General features: G+C 32.6%; 1 protein-coding gene and 1 long non-coding RNA gene across 4 annotated transcripts in view; one reads left to right on the top strand and one right to left on the bottom strand.

Annotated features, from left to right (window-relative positions):
- LOC139513445 (corticotropin-releasing factor receptor 2-like) overlaps positions 1 to 22,648 on the bottom strand; it is a 181,270-nt gene that overhangs the window by 134,780 nt on the left and 23,842 nt on the right. Inside the window, exon 2 of one of the 2 annotated variants that reach the window (XM_071301926.1) lies at positions 17,010 to 17,068. The gene's annotated coding sequence lies outside the window, so the exon portion shown is untranslated. Of the gene's footprint in view, positions 1 to 4,444; positions 4,671 to 17,009; positions 17,069 to 22,648 lie in introns of those variants that run through there. The other variant, XM_071301922.1, reaches the window with a different exon arrangement.
- Positions 4,080 to 20,745, top strand: LOC139513446 (uncharacterized). 2 transcript variants are annotated; one of them, XR_011662447.1, is made up of 3 exons: positions 4,080 to 4,164; positions 19,639 to 19,751; positions 20,652 to 20,745. It is a non-coding gene; the product is annotated as an uncharacterized lncRNA (long non-coding RNA). The 2 variants fall into 2 exon arrangements; XR_011662446.1 differs by lacking the exon at positions 4,080 to 4,164 and adding an exon at positions 4,196 to 4,267.

Genomic DNA, 22,648 nt, shown 5'->3' with positions numbered 1-22,648 from the left:
GACAAATTGTGTACTTTCAAATCGTTGTATGATAAAAAAAAAAACTCATAACTGAAAGGGTTATTGAGTTTAGACTAATTGCTTTTGAATTTCTTTCCCTCAATGATATGCTTTAAAGGGGCACTAGCTGTCAAATTCATGGTCACCGATTTGACTCAAATTCTCATATTTGATTTATAACAATGTAAAACATTTATCCAAACTATCAAAAGTCTAAAATAAACAGTTTACACAGCATGAGGTAGATAATATATAGGTTCGTTTCGTGTGTATTTTAGTCCAGACACCATACAATTAACTATCGATTTGACCTCAGATGACCATATAAGCGAAGTAAACATAAATAAAGATATGAATAGATTAAACCAACACGTGTAATTGGATTTTCATATGTCTGTTTGATTTTATTTATAGATTTAAAATAGATGTTTCTCATTGTTTTTAACCGTATAAGAATGATTTTATGTGCATCGAATTAGTAATCAAATGGTTTACCGTAGTTTCACTTTCATTGTTGACATTCTTTTTCTTTAAATAACCAGTACACGTACAATGCATGCGTTGTCAATCTCTAGCTAGGGGTTAAATTGAAGTTCACATGAATACGGATTTAAAGAGGTCGACTATTTCACTTGCAAGTGAATAACTAATTATCAATGTTTCTTTGTGTAATTTGACAAAATTGAACCCTTTTGGCTGCAAAAATCGAATTGTTTTTTCACTATTTCACTTTCATTATTGATTGAACAGAAAAAATCAAACTTTAGATTTTTATGTATCTCGTAGCTAATGCCCCTTTAATAGAGAAAGATAAACCGAGGAAGATGTTATATTACCTAAATTTTAAATGTTGAATAAACAGAAAATACGTTTCTCTTTCCAATCTTTTACTCCCCCTCCCAAAATTTCTTTGTACCAACTGTATTATTATTATTATTATTACTATGTAAGACACGTCCATCTAAATGATAATCTCCCTGTTTTTAAACAAACTTTTAAAAATATGATCCCCCCTTTAAATCCAAAAATATGGGGAATAGATATTTAAAAAGTCGTTATAAATTCCATTGAGTCTAAAACTAATCCAAATCAGATTTCTTTTATTCTTATATACATTTCGTTTTTGGCAGAAATAATCAAAATTTTTTTTAACTATCTTTCTAACTTTAAAACGCTGATTTAAGATTTATGCTGTACACAAAATATAACAAAACATTTTATATTTAAGCTAAGATAAAAAAAAAAAAAAAAAGGTCGAGAAACCTTTCTTTTTTCCTATTTTGAAACTACGATGTTTGAACAAAGTTCAACTTTGTCGTAATTTCAAGGCAGCTGGCGGATTCGGGGGGTAGGGGCGAACATGTCGTTCACCCTAGGATTGGACAAGGTATCGTGTTTTAGCTTAAAATCGTCAATATTGTTTTTAGTCTCGCTACACTCGGTGATATTTTTTTTTAATTTGATAGAATAACGCCCCTTTAAAAATCTAGGAACCGCCCCTAAAGGTAAAAATAGATTTGAACTGTGCAGTCGATATCTGAGGTAGTTAATGCACACCTTTGCTGTGCATTATCCAGATTATAGCACAGTAAGAACAAAGAGATTTTAGCCATGCCATGTATAACATAATTTAAAAAAAGATCTATAAATTTGAACTGCCTGGTACAGAAAGTCGGACATGATGCTACAAAACGATATATGACTGTAATAGATTGGTTGCAGTGCATATAGAATCTTTACTCTGGGACACTTAGTGAATCCAAAAAGAAGGAAAAAAGATTGGTAACCTTTAAAAACTAATTATATTAACTACTTATGCACAATAATACACGGTCATGTTAGTTTAGTCGTTTAATGATAATAGTAGTTTTTCTTGTATAATTTATACAAGAAAAACTACAATGCATACTACACGCTCATTAAACACACGGGGGGTAACTTCCTATTATTGGGTATACGGGGATGTGCCAAAAATATGGGTCATAATTTTGCGAGATTTTATATAAAAATGACCCTCCTTTTTAATGATATCCTATATTAAAATGCATTTACGTTTGATAACTGTATATTGATTTGGGGTATGATCTACTAACATATCATATATAAATATGCTATTGATACGCACCAAACGATGTCAATTCATATATAAAAACTCAAGGGTAGCTGGTATACTTATGAATTATGAGTGATGATGAGTTAGTGCTTATATAAGCATGAGTCATATTTTAAATATTGTGTATAAGTATAGGTCATTCTTTCTTAAATATTTATACAACTATCGGTACTGAATTTCAGTGAATGTTATATTAAAATGGGTACGTTTTTTGAGGCAAAATGATGGCACACCCCTACCCTCCCCCCGTGATTAAACATAAGGAAACTATAAAACATGTCCTTGATTAATTATTCTTTAAAAAAAAAATAACTATAAAAGTTACCGGTTGCTTGTAAAATGAATTGTCTTCCTAAGAGATGGACACATTTTATATTTATGCATTTACGTGGTTTCTGACACTTACCATTAAAACGTTAATGGAAAGAATATAGAACTATAAACCAATTTAAGACCTAAAAATCAATTGTTAATCAACTTCAACAGTTCAATTGACACAGTTAGGATATATGATTGCGTAATTTGTTCTTCCAAACAAAGACATGTACTTTACAATAGAACAAGGAAGGCGAATTCACCAATACATCATACTTATAATCATCAACTTTTTTTTTAAAGTAATAACAAACGACTTTCAATTTGTTAAAAAGCAACATTGTTCTTTACTGTTATTATGTAATGCTAGCCCTAAATCTTCCTAAATTATTAAACAAAAACGATTAAAAGTTGGAAAATTACTATTATAGCAGGATAAGATAGAGATCTTTTCGTCAAAGCTTACTAGATTCTACTTTCGGCATTTTGAAATTATCAAGGCTTAGTCTCTAGCCATCAATCATGCATTGACATACTTTTATAATTCGATCCCTTTCGGGACTGTATCAACTATAAGTAAAACAAAAATGAATGTAATACGTGGGAAAATATTCACAAGACTATGAATAACTTTACGTCAATTGGACATCAATGCATCGACACAAATGACCAATAGACAAGTAGGTCAATATTGTATTATTTAACTATAGACAGATATCTTAACAATGTGTTAAACTCTCAACCGACCGCGCATTAAAAGTTGTGAATGAATTTTACAAGGGGAGTCAAAGATCTGACAATAACACTCAATTCGCCAAACACAATTCTAATTTGCATAAAACACTAACGAGGTTAATGACATTTGACAGGCAAGAGTTATTAAAAGGGTAGGACTATTTCTGAAATAAGCCTAAAATATTCGTACAAATCCCATGTTGTTCGAAACACCACAATGGAATCATTAATTCACTGTTGGTTACTAAACAAGTAGTTGAGTATCTTAACATTCGTGTTTTTAAATACTATGCATAAGTTTACCATCGATTAGGAGTTTTGACAGCGCTCCTCTAGAAGTCTGTAACTAAAATACATTTAAAAAAACGGTACTAGTCGCTTGTTTATATTCTGGATAACCCTCTTGCAATATGTAAACTAATTAATTAGAATTTTAACTTTCTGTAATAATAGCAATCTATAAATGATGTTAAATTATTACATTTTTCAAAAGACATCATTGATATCGTTGACCTTTTATTATTTAACATACATTAATTGAACACCGCCGTCCAATTTAATCCCCCCACTCATAAAATGTCCATCAATAATCTACGTCTCTTACTAAAGAACAACTATTTTATTCTGTCATTGCGCAAGATAGACACGAAAACCATGTAATCATATACTCACATTAAGATAGATTACTCATATATCATACAACAAAAAGTAAAACTTCCGTAACATCATGCATAAACAAAATGGCAATTGTTAAGTGAATAAGTTTCCTTTACAAATTCGAGGCAGTTGCTTTAGTTTATTATAGGGAAATTATTCTGTGGTGGGTCGCTGACCTTTTAGAAGTTATATCTCCAGATTTTCCTACTTTATAATCATATTATTATTAATAATGCGTAGGAATACATAAGACATGGAAACATGATGTAACTATGCCAACGCTTGTCTTTTGTTGAAGGTCATATGTTGACCTCTAGATGTCTTACTGATGCGGTCTCATTGGGGTATATCATCTTTTTTTTTATATTAACAAAGTGAATTTCTTGGAAAAGTACTTAATATTATTTTCCTTTTCTTTCGTCCAAAGGGTTCATACAGTAATATGAGGTATGTACATAATATGAAATATGTAAATCGTTACAGTTTAACATCCTTCGTAGTCTTCCATGATAATCGCATGGATGTAATCTAAGAGAATTAGTCAAGGACATACAGAAGCCTTTAAAGTGACTTGTTTTAATGAAAATAGCTATACAAACATAAAAGTAAAAAAGGTATTCTTACCTGACTTTTGTATTATCCATGTTGATGAATGTAAGTTAAAACTATAACATTATAACCGAGATTAATCAAAGTCCGATTATTTATAAGTTCTCACAGTCTGTGTTTAAAAACTATAACAGGTTATTTTGTCACTGTAGCCACATGAATAAAACATTAAGAAAATGACAAAATGACATAAAAATATGAAGACAATCGGGGCGTGAATTTCACCTGTTGGCAAAATAGTAAGGTGTTATTTTCTATCATCCGGTTGTGTTTCCATGCATATTTTATCTTATTTATATATTTAAACACGTTAAAGTTATCTATGATATAACCGTAACTCGGGTACATTTAAATAAAAGATATTTTTTTTATTTTTTTTAATTGTATCAGAGTTATGTAAAGATCTAAGTAAGCAGCTTAACCGTGATATTGCATTTCATTAAGTATTAAAATACATTTAGCATTCTTGCCTGTATTTGACTTGAGGCGGTAATCATGTCTCATACTTTGCTTTGAGTTCTAAAATATTCATTAGAGATTGATTCGTATGATCTGAGAATATACCATTTATCAAATTTTTTTATATTTTAATTAATAAAAAGTTACAGTTCTTGACTTATAATTAAGGGTTATGTAACTGAGTCCGACGGTAAGATGACAATGACTATCAGATAGAAACAATGCCCACGACAATTTAAATTGTACGCATTTCAGGTGGTCTGCTAGTTTCAAATTTATAAATGTTGACATATCTCATGTACCATTATGATATGTAGAGACAAACATTTAAATTTGTATGGCATGTTTTATTATATATAAACCTATAGCATTCAAACTGAAGGGTTTCAATTCGTATGCGGAATGATGTATTTTTTCAAGTTATCGATTATAATAATTGATTTGGAGTTTTATCGCAAGTGTGCGAGAAGACGTGCGTTCAGGCGGTTTTGCGGCTCTAGTTGTTTCTGTGCATTAACTTATTCAGATTTCAAATCAATGCTATTCATTCCCAAAAGAGGTAATTTTCCATAAGATTGATTTTTTCTCTCACTTTTACCGTTTAGAAGTTATGATCCTTGATGATAAGAAAAATGACACTTTATGCCGTTTCTGCGCAATTACTTTTAAACTCTCAAACAATTGCTTTTCACATCCAAAAATGTTGGTACTAATGACAAAGGTGAAGTTATGTTTGATATTAACAGTTTCCACTTTTGTCCTTCATGATTTATATTTACAAAATGTATGACCCTTAGATTGTAACTGATTGGAAAATGGCACTTTCTGTTGTTTCCGTGCAATATCTTGACTCAATATCGTTACAATTTTAGTATAAATTGTTACTGATGACAAAAAGTAGGTCAACATTAATATTGCCTATCTCCACTTTTGCCTTTACAGGGTATTGTTCTTAAAGATACTTTAAACTGTTCAACCAATGGTTTTCAAATTTTAATAAGATTTGTAACTTATTTACAATCGAGGTCATGGTCAATTTTGCCGTTCAGAAGTGATGGTCATTTTTTTTGCTACAACAATGCCACTGGTACATGTAATACAACCAAGATTTGCTGTCATTTGAATCAATATGTTTAAACTCTTTCTTGTTTCTCTGTTATTAATGTTCTTGCGTGTGTTTGTACTGTATTTCTGTCACGTAGTGTTTTAGCGATATTTTTAACATTGTCATAAAGCGGGAGATTTCCAGGTTCAAACCACCGTTTGTCCTGTACTAAGCCAGGAATTTGGCAGTTGTTATTAAATAGTTCGTTTATATGTGATTTAGCGTTTGTTTTTGTTGTACTTTGGTGTTATTGTTGTTCTTGTTGTTCTTGTTGTTCCTTTGTTTTCTTCTAAAAGTTCATGTGTTTCCATCGGTTTTGATTTGTATCCCAGATTTGGTTCATCTCAATCGATTTACGAATTAATTGAAACTTTCTCAGAATCTTCCTCATTTAGACTATTGAGTGCACGTCATATTTATTTTGGTTTCAAGAATATGTTTGAGATTAACCTTACCTATGGACTTAGCAAGAGTCGGGGTATTATTTTGTGAGCTTTTCTCACAGTACCTATAGTTTCATTCATTGAAAGAAATATAATTAAGGTACAGATGATTTATAAGCTTCATCTAGTATTTACGCGAAAGGCAAAAAAAGGCCTGTTTCTAACTAAAAATAGATGTGCCAAAATCACACAAATGGCATCGTCCACACAAATAAAGAACTTTTCATGATAAAAAAGTAATTGAAAATGGAAACTGAAATGTGTCAAAAAGACAACAACCCGACCAAAAGAGCATAAAACAGTCCGCAATTTCAGCAATGATCAACGGAGCGGCGGAACCAAACATAAACTCGATCTTTAACTCATTGTAGTAAACTCTCATATGTGAAAAGTAAAATCACCAAAATACTGAACTCCGAGGAAAATTCAAAACGGAAAGTCCCTAATCAAATGGCAAAATCAAAAGCTCAAACACATCAAACGAATGGACAGCAACTGCTATATTCCTGACTTAGTACAGGCAATTTCTTATGTAAAAAATGGTGGATTGAACCGGGTTTTATAGCTAGCTAAACCTCTCACTTGTATGACAGTCCAATGCAGGCGTTTAGAAAAAATATCATATAATTGTTCGTTTCGAAATAAGAGAATGACGGAGTGCCGGACAAGGATAGAACTATATGACCAGACAACTAAGTGGCGGAGCCTTACAAAGGCTATAAAGGCCCCTTGAATATAAACTTAGACATTCTTTTAAAAAAACAACAAGTCTAGAAGCAACGTCGGCGATAAAACCTATGCAGATAAATATAAAACTCCTACCGCTCCAGACAACGTTGTGTAAAGTAATCAAAAGGTTGAATATAGAAACGTAAGCGGTATTTAGTGACCTGACTATTATAAGTAGACAAATATTATTTTATTCATTCATCGGCAGCATCATCTCGCTTTTAAAACACACAAAAAATTTAGCTATTATTTTCCGTGATCAATGGCAAGTGTAGAATAGACTATTTCTGCCAACAAGTTTTAATAAACTATTTCAACAGCATGATACATTAAATCAATTTTTTCAAAGTATTCTCCTACTAACAAAAACATATATAATAATATTATGTAACATAATGTACTTTACAATTAGGACAACACAATACACTGTCAGGTCATACAATAAATAACAAAAAAAAAGATGACAACTGCTTATTACAATTTTTTCATGCATCACTAAGTTCTTATATAATTATTTTGACAATTTTCCATACATGTGATATGCTGTTATATTAGTCTTTACTTCCATGCATTTTTTTGTCATCTTACAACTTCAGATTTAAGTAAATATGTTTTGAAAGGATAACGCCATTTTGGTTTGAATTATATAACGATAAGGAGGTACCATTAAGACTTCAGCGGTATCAGTTTATCCCTCTGCACTGATTTTAGTCTCGATCATCCAACCGCTTTATTTTTCAAAGTAGAGCGTCGTCTGGGTAATCGAGACTACACTGACTTATGGAAAGTGAGGAGGTAGCATATTATGGCGGTAATTCAAAGATGTTCCCCTACAATGTTTTGGTTTTCGTGCATGTTTGGCCGATGCCTCTCGAAAAACAATGTACCTTATATATTCCCGTTCACCTATGTATTTCACTACTTTTAACACAAATTCAATGATTATATAATTTTTAAATTGTCTGTTTATTCAATACGATGTTTCGATATACTTTTGTTCCTTGTATATCTTTTTTCAGTTCCAGGAACAAGTTAATAGATTTTTTTTAATACTAAGCAATAAAGATATGATCATGTTTAAACATCCGACACATTAAGACATATCTCACTCCGGCAAATTCAGTTTTGATCAGAAAGTTCGCTTCATTGCAATGTCATAAGGAAATGATTCAGTCTTTAACATTGTCTTAACTTGACTATATTTGTTAAGAAAAAATATAAAGGAATACTATTTTTTTTCTACATAGGCATATATCAATTTTGATAAAGTGGCAGACGGCGCGTCCAATATGAATTATGATATTCTATTGCAATGAGATTTGTTTGGTAATCGTACATATTTTCTACAATTCATTTACTTGTATTAATATAGTTTGAAGGTTTTGACTTTGATTGTTTTGTGTACTTTTATTGATAGGAAAATGAAAGTCCTGTTATATAATTTTTTATTTGTTATGTAGAGAGCTAGAAGAATTCGTAATATGTCAAATAAAGGCAACAGTGGTTTCGATGTTCAATATCTCGTTTCCATTTGTTGACTCTGGTTTTTTTTGCTTGTGGCAAATCGGTGCTAAGTCACATTTGGTGATATCAAAAGCGTTGGACAGAAAACGGATTGTGGCAACGTCAAGTGGTATATTTCTGTGGTAATATGTGATATAGATGTGGTAAAGCGGTCATCTAAATCAGGAAGAGTCTGTGACACGTTTGAACAAAAGACAACTTAAAACAATTTAAATGGAACATTTATATGAAAAATGTCGTTATTGCTTGCTCTCAAATGACCAACTTTTAGATGAAAGTCAAGGTGTTAAGTAGTTTAATAAGAAAGATCTCATCAGTAGAGTCACCAAAGTTGCATTATTCAGTGAGTGAAAATCATTAGTAGAGTTTCTGTATAAATATGTCTCAGTAACAGGGAGTGCTCATTACACCACAAAAGGCTGAGGTCAACGTTACATAAATTTTACTGTCATCATCACGTATTGGTTCACCGTTACGATGTGTCGATGTCTCACTCTGTAGTGACACGTATTCGCAGTCTTTGGTATCTTAACCTTTTATAGAGAATGTATTCGTGGTCTTAGATATATACTAGTTTAGTATTGTGTCATACTCTCGATTGTGAAATTTTACAGAGTGAATTTGCATGGCAAGTGATGCCTGAATAACAAGAGACGCTTGAATAACAAGTGATGCCTGAATAACAAGAGACGCTTATGGGCAAGTGATGCCTGAATAACAAGAGACGCTTATGGGCAAGTGATGCCTGAATAACAAGAGACGCTTATGGGCTAGTGATGCCTGAATAACAAGAGACGCTTATGTCGACGCATAAGGTCTCGCTCCTTTTGGAGTCGGTAAAATACTTTGGTCTTAATTTGTCTTTCCCAATGCAAACTAGTATGACCTTCCGTGACCGGATATATCCTTGATGATAGCTGTAAGTTTGTGTTTGTTTGAATGGACATTTATAACAGGGGTTTTAAAACATGATTTGTACATATCTTTAAATTCCCAAATGGTAGTAAATACTGTTAAGGTTTGGTGCAAAATGTAAAATATTATAACAAAAATGTCGTCCTCAAAGGTAGATTCAAGATAGTGAATACCAAAAAAAACAAACCTGAAAAACTTTATCAACAAACGAACCCAGTAGGAATCAACTGGTATATTCCTGACTTGGAACAGGCATTACCCGAGAATATGGGTTGGTTAAAGCTAGATAAAACTCACTATTGTATGAAAGTTGTTTATTGTTGCGTTATATTGTCACGAGCAATCAACACACCGTACTATTTGAAGGTGACAGGAAATGTGATTCAGCAGCCAAAATTCTTTAAACATATACCACAGAACTACAACACAGTAAGGTACAATATTCAATCAAGCTTACAAACAATGACGTCAGAAAAAAATGTTGTAGCTGATAGTTAATTTGACAAAGACGCCAATAAAAAAGTGTTTGAAGTTGATAGTAAGTTGACAAAGACGTCGATGCATATCCCGCTTCTAAAAAAATGGTAAAAATGGTCATTTATCGAGACAACATGCAGAGTTTATAATGTATTCTGACGATGACTATGCATAATAGCGAGATTTATCGAGCTACAGGAGGGGTTCTAGATATAGTTCATTATTTATTACAACAAAGGGTGTCATAGTTTCAAATTATTGAATCAAGTAGTTTTGTTGTTTATCTAAAGACCAGCGTTTTAAGGAGAGGTTTAGCTCTTTAAAACCATGTTAAACCCACATTTTCTACATAAGAAAATGCCTGTACCAAGTCAGGAATATGACAGTAGTAATCCATCCTTGTTGTCTGTTCTGTGGTAGGTTTGTTGTCTCTTTGACACATTTCCCATTTCCATTCTCAATTTTACTTTGATTTGTTTGAGCTTTGGATTTAGCCATTTGATAAGGAATTTTCCGTTTTGAATTTTCCTCGGAGTTCAGTATTTATTTTTTTGTGATTTTACTTTTTTATCCGATGGTATATTTGTAGAAGTTGCGAACTCGCATTGAACATTTGGTATAACTAACGTGATTATGAGTAACGTCATTTGAAAATATGCACAATCGTTAGTTAATATATTATGTTTTATTGACATAAACCGACCATCTACTAGTAATCTGTGAACAAATATTAGTAGATTCATAATCCAGATCTTTGTGTGATAAATTGAAAGATAATTGGACACCTGCTATTTCAGATGCGTAAAGCAGATATTGAGTACTTAGTACATTGAAGTCATGTAAAAGAAGTTGTTCATACAACATAACATTTTTCTACCTTCTATAGTTAACAATTATGTTTCTTTTGATTTTTTTTCTTCAGGAAGTTTGACTGTTCATATTGAAGGTAATTAAAAAAAATAGCACGAAACACACCAAAGGTGTTTTTTTCATTTTACGCTAATTTCCAAGAAAACATTGTTTAGGCCTCGAATACTATTTCAAAGTTACAGTGAGGCATACAACACGTAGCAAATAATCACCTCAGTGCAATTTATAATAAATTAATTTCAAACATTATGTTGATAAACATGTGTGTAAGCGTAACATTTCAAAATTTTAATGTTAGTACCTTTCAGTATCGGCATTTCAAACTTTTCATGTTAATATCTTTCAGTATCGGCATTTCAAACTTTTCATGTTAATATCTTTCAGTATCGACATTTCAAACTTTTCATGTTAATACCTTTCAGTATTGACATTTCAAACTTTTCATGTTTATACCTTTCAGTATCGACATTTCAAAATGATTTGATGCAATTCAATGGTGTCTGGTTGATGGTTTATTGAGGAACGGTAAATGGTGACAAATGTATTATGTAATTAAAAAAAACAAACGGATCGAAGACTGTTGAATCGCGTTGAACCATGTCGCCCTTCTGTATATACTGCTTACCGCTGGATAATGCAATAGTGGGGCAGACTTATTAACAAAGGTGGCCTGGAACAGACAAAATTGAGTATTAAAAAATTTATATAAACTACGGCCTAAAATGATACATATTTCCCTTATAACCAAAAGAGGTGTTTATAAAAAAATCATTTTTGTACTTCTTCCGTCCAGCAGTTAATCCTTGCGTATAGCGGATGTCCTTCTGGTGGTTTGAGATATACAAACGTAAACACATGCAGACTGACAGAAATATCCAGTATAGTAGGATTGCTCTCTGTGCGTTTAAGAGTCCTGGAACCCCTTTAATGTGCCATAGACTACCTTTAGCAAGGCAAAATGTCTGCACCTATCCAGCAGACGTTACGTTTTCTTTGATGAACCAGCTAATTGAACCTTCCTGTTGATGTTAATGTTGATTTGTCCTCGTGTTAAAAGTTCATGAAATATCTGACACTTGATATTAAACCACCAACAATCAATTAATCCTCAATTTTCCACATGAAATTTGCGGTGCATGGCGACATTAAGCGCTTTTGGGTTTCTTTCCCGTAGGAGGCTTCAACTAAACTTTGAAGCTATAAAATCATACATTTTTGGCCAAAATATAAGGTCAACTTAACTGGATGGACAGCCCTAGTTTTTTTTTAAAACTTTATAAAAAAAATCAACGAGAATTAAGGAATGTGAGTTATAAATCATATTACTGCTGGAGATTTACTACTTGGGTTTATTACAGACTTTAAAAAACCGAGGCTGTATAATTCAAAATAGCTATAAGAGACACATAAAGAATAGATAAAATTCAAAGCGGAAAGCCCCTTAATACTGGACATTTGAAGACAAAAATGATGAGTTGAATCTGGTTTTATGGCTAGCCAAACCTCCCGTTTTTTTGTCAATGTTAAAACATACCGCTAAAATTACAGACAACATTGCGCGACAGAAATACAGTACAAACAAAGGCAAGAATATTTAGCATATGATATACATTTCCCAACTTATTCGATATTCAAGAGCTTGCAGCTCCTACTCAGACTTTGTAAAAGAGGGACGAAAGATACCAGAGGGACAGTCAAACTCATAAACCAAAAATAAACTGACAACGTCATGGCTAAAAATGAAAAAAAGACAAACAATAGTACACATGACACAACATAGTAAAACGTCACCAGTGTCTGAGCAGAAAGTTGAGGAACCAGGGGTATGTCAAAGAACGACTCGTCCTTTTTCTAAAAAAAAATCATCAGAAGGTATCAAGACCTTGTTGATAAATATTCCGTTTCAACTTCACAAATAATACATGATGGTCTTGATATATAAATTCTGCATACTGACGTTGTTTATCATCTTAACTACATGTTATATTGTTCTTTTATTTGTCTTTGTTCAATATTTGTTCAATTATTAATATTACTTTTACTGTTTGGTCTGTTTTATGAGATATCCATTTGACGTGGTTCGGTACTTATACATCCTGTCAATGTGTTTGTATTATCTTTCATTTTTGCTGGTGTGTTTTGTATACGACTTTTTGTGTTTCTTTGGTTCTTATAACGTGACTCTGTACTTTTAAAGATACCGTCATTATGTTATTGTTCTATTATATGTGATTATGTTATTGTTCTATTATATCATTATGTTATTGTTCTATTATATGTGATTATGTTATTGTTCTATTATATATCATTATGTTATATGTCATTATGTTATTGTTCTATTATATGTCATTATGTTATTGTTCTATTATATGTGATTATGTTATTGTTCTATTATATGTCATTATGTTATTGTTCTATTATATGTGATTATGTTATTGTTCTATTATATACCATTATGTTATTGTTCTATTATATATCATTATGTTATTGTTCTATTATATGTCATTATGTTATTGTTCTATTATATGTGATTATGTTATTGTTCTATTATATGTGATTATGTTATTGTTCTATTATATCATTATGTTATTGTTCTATTATATGTCATTATGTTATTGTTCTATTATATGTCATTATGTTATTGTTCTATTATATGTCATTATGTTATTGTTCTATTATATGTCATTATGTTATTGTTCTATTATATGTCATTACGTTATTGTTCTATTATATCTCATTATGTTATTGATATATTATAAATTTGATAATACTTTGAACGACACACGACAAAATCATTTTACTCGCTTAGTGGTATAAACACTATATGGATTCTTATAAATTCTTAAGAATATCTGGATAATTTTAAATCTCGGTCTGTTTCTGAAATTAAGTCTGACATAACTTTTGATTTAATAACATAGTTGTAAAAACAAGCCATGAACAGACACAATGTATCATTAAATCATAAAGCACTGTCTCAAGTGGCCTACGATATCCTCTGGAACTGAATGCCCAAATACAAGGCATTATGCATGCAATGAATCTGATTATATATAACTATGAAAGTTATACAAAATCACGTGTCATTCGCATACCATTGGTATCATACGCTTATATAATGTTACAAAATGTTAATGTAAAATAGGAATGAAAATTGGTGTTGCAAATGGGAGTGGTTAATGACATCATACCTTATATTCAACAACTATGGTGCAAGGGATTATCTTTTAAAAATCGTAAAGTAAATGATAATGCCCGCGTCACACTGTCCCGATTTTTACGCCGATGGCAACACGATAATGGAAATTTTCAAAATCGGGACTGATCGTATCAAGATCGGGCTATTCGTAGTGTCATCTTTAACCATCGTAGAACCATCGGCCACTTTTTCTAGCCTTCGGGGAAAACTTCGGGAAGGGTTCTAAATTTTTTAACATGTTAAAAAATCCCCGAAGGTGCGTCCGATGTTGAGGGTTCGTATTGAGTTCGTATCACCATCCTCACCATCGTAATGTTACCGGGAATGCATCTTTGAACATCGTATTGCATTCGTGTTTCCATCGTTTCCATCGGACAGTTTTGACATTACGATGTCTACACGAATGAATCAGGAAGCTACCCGAAGGTCTTACGATGGCAACACGACTTCATGAAGACCTCGTAATCCCGTCGTGTTGCCATCGAATAAAAGTACGAAGGCGACAAGATGGAACTACGACGGCAATAAATCCAGCTAAATGTAAGTTAATTTTCGCTCTAAAATACATTTAAAGTGCTATGCGCGATATTCACTGGTCAGTCTAATGCGACAGTTAAGAAAGACGTTCACAAAACATGGAGCTCATATCATATGATTCTATGAGAACAAGAAAGGCGACAGCGTTTTTTCTATTAATTTAAATGGAACAAGAAGAGCAGCTATTACAGGCTCAGGATTTACTTTTACAAGTAAAATATTATTTTTTGTCAATTTTCCATATCAAGTAACATAATGAAAATCATAAACGCGCCTCGTACACCAACACTGCAGGTACACGTATATAGGGAAACCAACTTTTCTTCAATTTTCTAATCTTTTATGTATCGTCTGAGTTGTTGTCACACGAATGTTTACTCCATAACCATTTTGTTTTTCTATATGTCATATTTTGCCGCATTTGTTGCTTTCCTCGCATCCTTTCTTTTGCCTATATTATTATGATATTCTCCTGGAAAGAGCTCCTTTTGAATAAAAGGGATCAACGAACCCATTACCTTACCTTTAAGATAGATCAGTAAACATGGGCATAATTAGGGGTGATTATTCAGACTAGTGCACACATTTTACAGTTCAAACAAGGCAATACCGAGCGTGGCATCCCCTCGTATGTAACATATTGGGGACAAATATGGACACTATATTTGTATATAACCCATGCAGAAAATGGTAAATTAAATATGCATATTTGATACATAAAATATTTTTTTTAGAAATCAAACAAAACATTCAGTAACTGGAAATACCTTTAATATTATCTTTAGAACCAGCAGGTAAAAAAATGAGCAACCAATTTCCTGTGTATTATGCCATTTCAAGGAGAAAAAACAAGTCCATATACATGACCTTGACCTTTGGCCTTGAACGTAAAAAATGTCAGATCATTACAAGGAGGAACAATATACCAAATGTGGTTAAATTGTTTTGAAGCATATTGGTTTTAGAGTGTCCACAAGGGTGATATTGACTTGTATTACAACTGCCACTGTGACCTTGACCGTTGAACTTTTAAGTCAATAGCGCTTAAGATATTCTTAACGAGTAACACCATACCAAGTTTTGAGCATTTTGGTTCTAGAGTGTCCATAACAATTTTATCTACACGCAACTTACATGTAGTCGGCGAGGAGATAATAAACTAAGTTTTAATAGAATTAGACAAAAAGATCGATTTCCCGCCATGTATGGCAGACTTGTACAGAAACGATATATGTTGTCGAAATTCTGTTCGTATCACAAAACGCGTGATGCCTTCGGCATATAACTTAAATGCATCGTAAGCTGTACACGACGTCTTTTAGACATCGTATGGCCATCGCGCCATCATCGTAATCCATCGTGTAGCCTTCGTAATCCATCGTGTAGCTTTCGTGATCCATCGTGTACGCTTCGGCTGAGATATGAAGCTAAATACCCGTCTTCGGTTAACCTTCGTATGTCCATCTTTTGCTATCGTATATAATTTCGGCACCATCGTATAGACTTCGTTATTCATCGTACTTGCTTCGGTCACTTTTTGGCATTTTAACGAGATCGGGACCAACTTCGTACGAACTTACAATTTTCGCATTCGGGTGTCCATCGTATATAAAAATCGGGACAGTGTGACGCGGGCATAACCGATATAACCGATATAATCTCTAATTTCATTTCAATTGTCTATTTCTTGACATCTATAAATTTCCTGGTATAATATTTAAGTTTCAGTCTTTTAAGTGTTTTTGTTATTGTTATTCAGGGCAAGCAAACTATTTCGGAAGGATTTTTCAGGGAATAAGAGTGGCATATCTGTTGGAGTTAGTGTTTCTACTATATCGTGTATAGCATCAACCATGCAAACATTTTACCTTTGTTCAAATTGGAAATATAACTTTTCTATTTGGCGTTCAAAATCGCATTATGGGTTTTCATTGAAAGTAAATTGAAAGAGTACCATTATGACTTTAATATTCACAAATAGTTGATTTAGTTTAAAACGTTCATCAAATATGCGCCTAATTGTCATTTTGCAAAAGAAAACGTTTTTGATTAGATACAAAAAGAAGTAAAAGGATAGTATCACAGTACGTCTATTACTATTTTATTTAATACATATCATATATTTTAATTTTTTTTGTGATTCCAAAAGTACATGTTTAAACTTGATATTATATATATATATATAGTTATGGTTATGGGGGTTGGTGTGGTAAAAATAATGTTTATGCATATATATATATATATAGTTATGGTTAATGATTGTTAGGTTCGCTGACTTTGACGCGAACTATCTTTAAATTTAACTATATACTAACAACTAACCTTTCTTGTGCAGAAAAGTCAACAATTTGACATTGGTAGTGTTCTATCGTATCTCATTCCTGAAAGAGAAAACTATTTTTTACAATGTTATTCATTCCTGAATGCTAATACTCATTCACTATTTATAAAAAAGTTGAATGATATAGAGTAAACTGTATATGATATAAATGGTTCTGTTTCTTTATGTTTTTCTGTCAATATCAAATAATTTTGTCAGCCAATACCCTTTTTTGACAAAACTACAGTAAATGCTTGGTGATCAGAAACATCGACCAAAGTTTCATAACTATACTATTTTAAACTCACGAGCTTTTATCTTTTGACAATTTAGATGATACATTCGGTTGAAATTTGGTAAAAACCCGATTATTTAAAGAAATACATGTAAACCAGAAGTTATAGGATTTCTTGTCAATAAATCACATTTTTTATCTGAAAAACGCCAAAAGAAAGGTGAAACCTGTAGAAAGGAAAAATAACAAGACTCACAAAATACCATTAAATAATATCTACATATATGGAAAGATATCTGATTGTAATGAAGGAAAAGATAAATATCAAAATGACATATGTTTTACTAGGCGAGCGATTCAGTAAAGGTTATCCTTCGAGGACGCGGTTTGTCAGTGTCAGATCACCCGATGGCCGGAGGTCAGAGGGTGATCTAACACTGACACACCAAGTCCGAATGGGATAACTATTTTACATCCCAGCTGTTTTTTATTAGACGAAAAACCATTTACAATTCATAAAATCTAGTTTAGAACGCCACACAACCATTATAATATACTTTATATATTATTATATGATGTATACTCTTTATGACCCCAAACACGATGAGTAGATATCAAATAATGTCAATTCGCCCCACTGGCCCATCGGCCCACACTATATCGCCACTTTATAAAAAAATCGCCCCACTCTTGTTTACCGACTCGACCCATTTTTGTAAAAGTGTAAAATAAAATTGAACAATCAGTCTGACAACTCACTTTATAGCGAAAAGGGTTTAAACCCCACTGAAAAAAAGGTCTGCCAACTCGCCCCACTTATAAAAATATCTTGCTTCCTTTAAGTATGTTAAATTATTGATAGTTCGTATCCAGTTGTCCTGGTGTAGTCGTATGTGTCGTTGCTTGATATGCTAAAGGTCTTGAGTTCGAATCCCAGCATATTCACTGGATTTTTTTCTACGCGAATTCTGATAGATAGTCTTTTCCGTATTTTCAATTATAAGTTTTAAAGTGGATTTGACATTCCCGCCAAAATGTTACAGAACAAAGGAAAGCATGCATAACAAAGAAACTCAAACTGGGGTGATCTGGTAGGGGTGATCCGGCTCAGATCACCCCTGTTAGAACAAAGGAGCTGGGATGTAAAGATATAGGGATGCTTTGTTATTTATTTTATCTCTTTTGCTTTTAACTATTCTTTTTGCGATCATACATTCAAAGCTTTTGATTTTTTTTTATCGTTCCTCATTTTAGTAAAAATGGAAAACATTTGTTAGGAAAAATAAATCGACCCTAAATGTTTACAACTGAGTTGATACCACAGCGTCCAATTTGTGTATACACCAGAGGTTCAATCGCCCGATAGTTGACGTTTCGACTAAGTTGATGTTACAACATTTCATACTAATATTTTGTGTTAAAGATTGTCAGACCTTGTAGACATCTTTGACATATGGAAATCATATCCTATTTTTGTGCATTTTGCAGTAACTTTTGTTATAGAACTTTGTGATGAACAATCAATATAAATATATTGGTATTTTAAACAATCTAATTCTCAAAGAAACTGACCGTACGAGTATACGTATATACGGTCCGGACCGTACTCGTACTGTCCAAATACTCAATGGTCTGGAACATATATATGGCAAATTTGTAAATGTAAAACATACATTTATGGTCATAATTTTCAATTATATTTTTTTTCTTTATATTTTGGCAGTGGCTTATTTGCCGGTAAAACAGTAATTATAATATGATTATAATAACTCGATTAAAAGCGAGCTATAAATAGCTATAGCATAATTCAAAAGTAATGGCTATTTTGCCGGCGCTGACAATACTGTGAATTTTGTTTTTTACCGGTTCTTTGTGGAGTTTAAAAAGATATATCAGTCATAATGAAGATTGGAATATGTCATAATGTAAAAAGTAATAAAAAATGTAAAAAAGCTGTGTATTTAATTTGTTAAATGATAAATCAATATGCCACCTAACAAAATCAATATTATAGCTTCAAACTCATAAATATTTAATGAAAATACCGAATTTGCCTTTGAAATTAGGGAACCACCATTTAACTATAAAAAAAGGGGGGAGGGGTCATGGAGTTTTTTCTTAAGATTTCCAAATTGATGAAACAAAATATTCTGTTCGAGTACAGGACAAAAAATATTCTGAATCCAGATTCCACCCATACCTTATAGTGTTAGACTTAAAAAAAAAAATTTGATTGATATCGTTGAAAAATTAATAAAATTGTGTGCACTTCACTGACTCAATCAAAAACCATGACCCTCCTTAGAGTTAAATTGTTGCTCCCTGACAGTCTACGGTTTATTTTTAAATTATATTTAATATCACTATGCAAATTTTATCAATGTCAATTTTTGTAGAGTCTTACATGAAGAACTACATGTACCCCTCAGCAAGGACATCAGATATTGAAGAATTGATTGGGGAAACCCTAAAACATGCACCCCCAAAACCAGGCGGAACACGCTATAAGGTAAGGATACCCTTATTTCCCCGTATAGTACTAGTGCAACCTATATTGGAATATTTCCAAAATTATTATTGTTTGTATTCTATGTTTTTTTTTTAATTCAGTACGAAATTGTTATTAGGCCTAAATTTTTGTCTTGTTCTGCTGTCTGTTTGTCCAAGACTGATATGCGAGGGAATGGCAACAAGACAATGTATTACTTTATAAAATAAAATAAGTCTGGTTTTTAAGCGTCTCTCAGCTAGTGGTGGCCATTTCAACTGATTTAGCATGTTTGTGACACTGCTCGTGTAATCGTAGTTTTTGTGTACATAACGAGCAGCACGTCTCTGTACCTTTTCTAATTGGATCTGTTGTTCTTTCATATGGGGGTCCCAGACACTACAATGGGTCTTACTAGTGCCTGGTATGCTCTTGATGTTGTTTCTGTGTATGATGTAGAATGTGACATTGACGGTTGGCCCCTTTCAAAGAAACCACCAGCATGTACACACAACAATGCTGCAATGCTTTAGACAACATTGATCTAGAGACTTCATGATTTACATGTATAAAGCTTTTAAATGTAAAAAAAAAAAAAAATCCCTACCTACCTACCCACCTGCTGATAGTGTGGGTAGGCAATACCAAACAAACAATGTTTTAAGGGTGGCCTTATAGATATGCATTTGTAACTAGCATTGTGAAGATCAAGATCTATACTCTTTTGGGACAATAAATTAAGGGTAACATTTAATTTAACTGAATATATAATTATGTGGTTTATGTGTTTTTCAAGGAGATTTGGAAAGCCACGTCTTACACACAGCTACATAGATCTAGTATTTATTTGCAATAATGTTTGACCTAGAATAATTACAATTTAACTTTTTGTACAAATAAGTTCTTGTATTATCATTGCAGGAACCAACTGTTAAGAGGATAATTGCAGCAGCTCCGGAAATACGACTACCAGGGACCCAGGAGAACATTTAAAATAAACAAAGTTAACGATCAATTCTTCACTTTTTGATATACAGATATAGGAAGATGTTGTGTGAGTGCCAATGAGACAACTCTCCGTCCAAATAACAATTTAAAAAAAGTAAACCATTATAGGTCAATGTACGGCCTTCAACACGGAGCCTTGGCTCACACCGAACAACAAGCTATAAAGGGCCCCAAAATTACTAGTGTAAAACCATTCAAACGAGAAAACCAACGGTATAATCTATATAAAATAAACAAACGACAACTACTGTACATCAGATTCCTGACTTAGGACAGGTGCAAACATTTGCAGACATTATTTACTTTTCATAAACTTTTTTTTATAACTTTCATGGGTGGGTATTTATCTAGCCAGATATTATATTCAGACGGTGAACATGCTTAATGAGAAATGTATACTACGATGAAATAAATTGAATATAAAAAAAAAGAAGATGTGGTACTATGATTGCCAACGAGACTCTTCACAAGAGACCAAACGACACAGAAAATAACTATTAAGGTCAATGTACTGCCTTCAACAATGGGCAAATCCCATATCGTATAGGCAGCAATTAAAGACGGGTTAAAGAGACCGGGGCAACATCCCTCTTATAGAGTAACATATATGATAAATGCATATTATTTTTACAAGCACTATCAAGAACTGCATACGAATAGGCAGCCACTCAGCTATAGATGGCCCTAGGATTCATTTCTGTTATATCACAATTACTGAAACAGTAATTCGATTGAAGCTACAAAAAAAAAAGATGATGATGCAGAATATACGAATTCCTTCAGAGAATAACACCAACATATATCATCTACAGGTCCCAAACACAGTTGATACTTTGTGTGTGTATATACGATCATTTTTTGGCCAATTATAAAGTATGATATAAAAGTGCAAGTATATTACGTCGACATAATGTGATATTAACGTTGTAGAAACGTAATTTTACATTTTACGTCACCACAACGTTAATAAAATTGACGGTACTAATTTTCTTGCACCAGATGCGCATTTCGACAATACATGTCTCTTCAGTGATGCTCGTGCCCAAAATATTTGAAATCCAAAGTTTATATAAAAGATGAAGAGCTTTAATCCAAAAGGTCCAAAAAGTATAGCCAAATCCGTGAAAGGAATCAGAGCTTTGCATGAGGGAGATTCATTCCTTAATTTATAATAATTTCTTATATTTTGTAACGGGAAATTTCAATAACACAAAAAATCCGTATTTTCATGCCAGTACCGAAGTACTGGCTACTGGGCTGGTGATACCCTCGGGGACTAATAGTCCACCAGCAGAGGCATCGACCCAGTGGTAGTAATAAAATTGACGGTACTAATTTTCTTGCACCAGATGCGCATTTCGACAATAATGTATGATGTTGCGATAACGTGATATAAACGTTGTTGTAATGTTAGGAATAACGTTGTAGAAACGTAATTTTACGTCACCACAACGTTGATGAATGACGTTGTGACAACATCGACATAACGTGATATAAACGTTGTTGTAATGTCAGGAATAACGTTGTAGAAACGTAATTTTACGTCACCACAACGTTAATGTACGACGTTGTGACAACGTCAAGAAAACCATACACTTTTACGTAAATACAACGTAATAACCTGACGTCAATGCGACGAAAACATGACATTGTCACGACGTAATTATGACGTAACATTGTTAGCTGGGTTAACATTCACACCATCAAGATCTTTGACTGTATTTATTGGTTTAACCATTGATGTTGTTTAACTGGTTGATACTCAATAAAGCACATGTAACGCTCTTTAGTTGTTTCCACTTCTGGTCATAAATTTAGCCATTTCACACGATTATGATTTTTTTCAGATTTCTTATGTCGTATATACGCTACATTCGTTGGAGATGTACTAAATGATTCACTATGTGGCT

The sequence above is a fragment of the Mytilus edulis genome, chromosome 2, assembly GCF_963676685.1.
Source record: "Mytilus edulis chromosome 2, xbMytEdul2.2, whole genome shotgun sequence".
Classification (NCBI taxonomy): Eukaryota; Metazoa; Mollusca; class Bivalvia; order Mytilida; family Mytilidae; genus Mytilus; species Mytilus edulis.
This window is presented reverse-complemented; position numbering and strand designations above follow the sequence as displayed.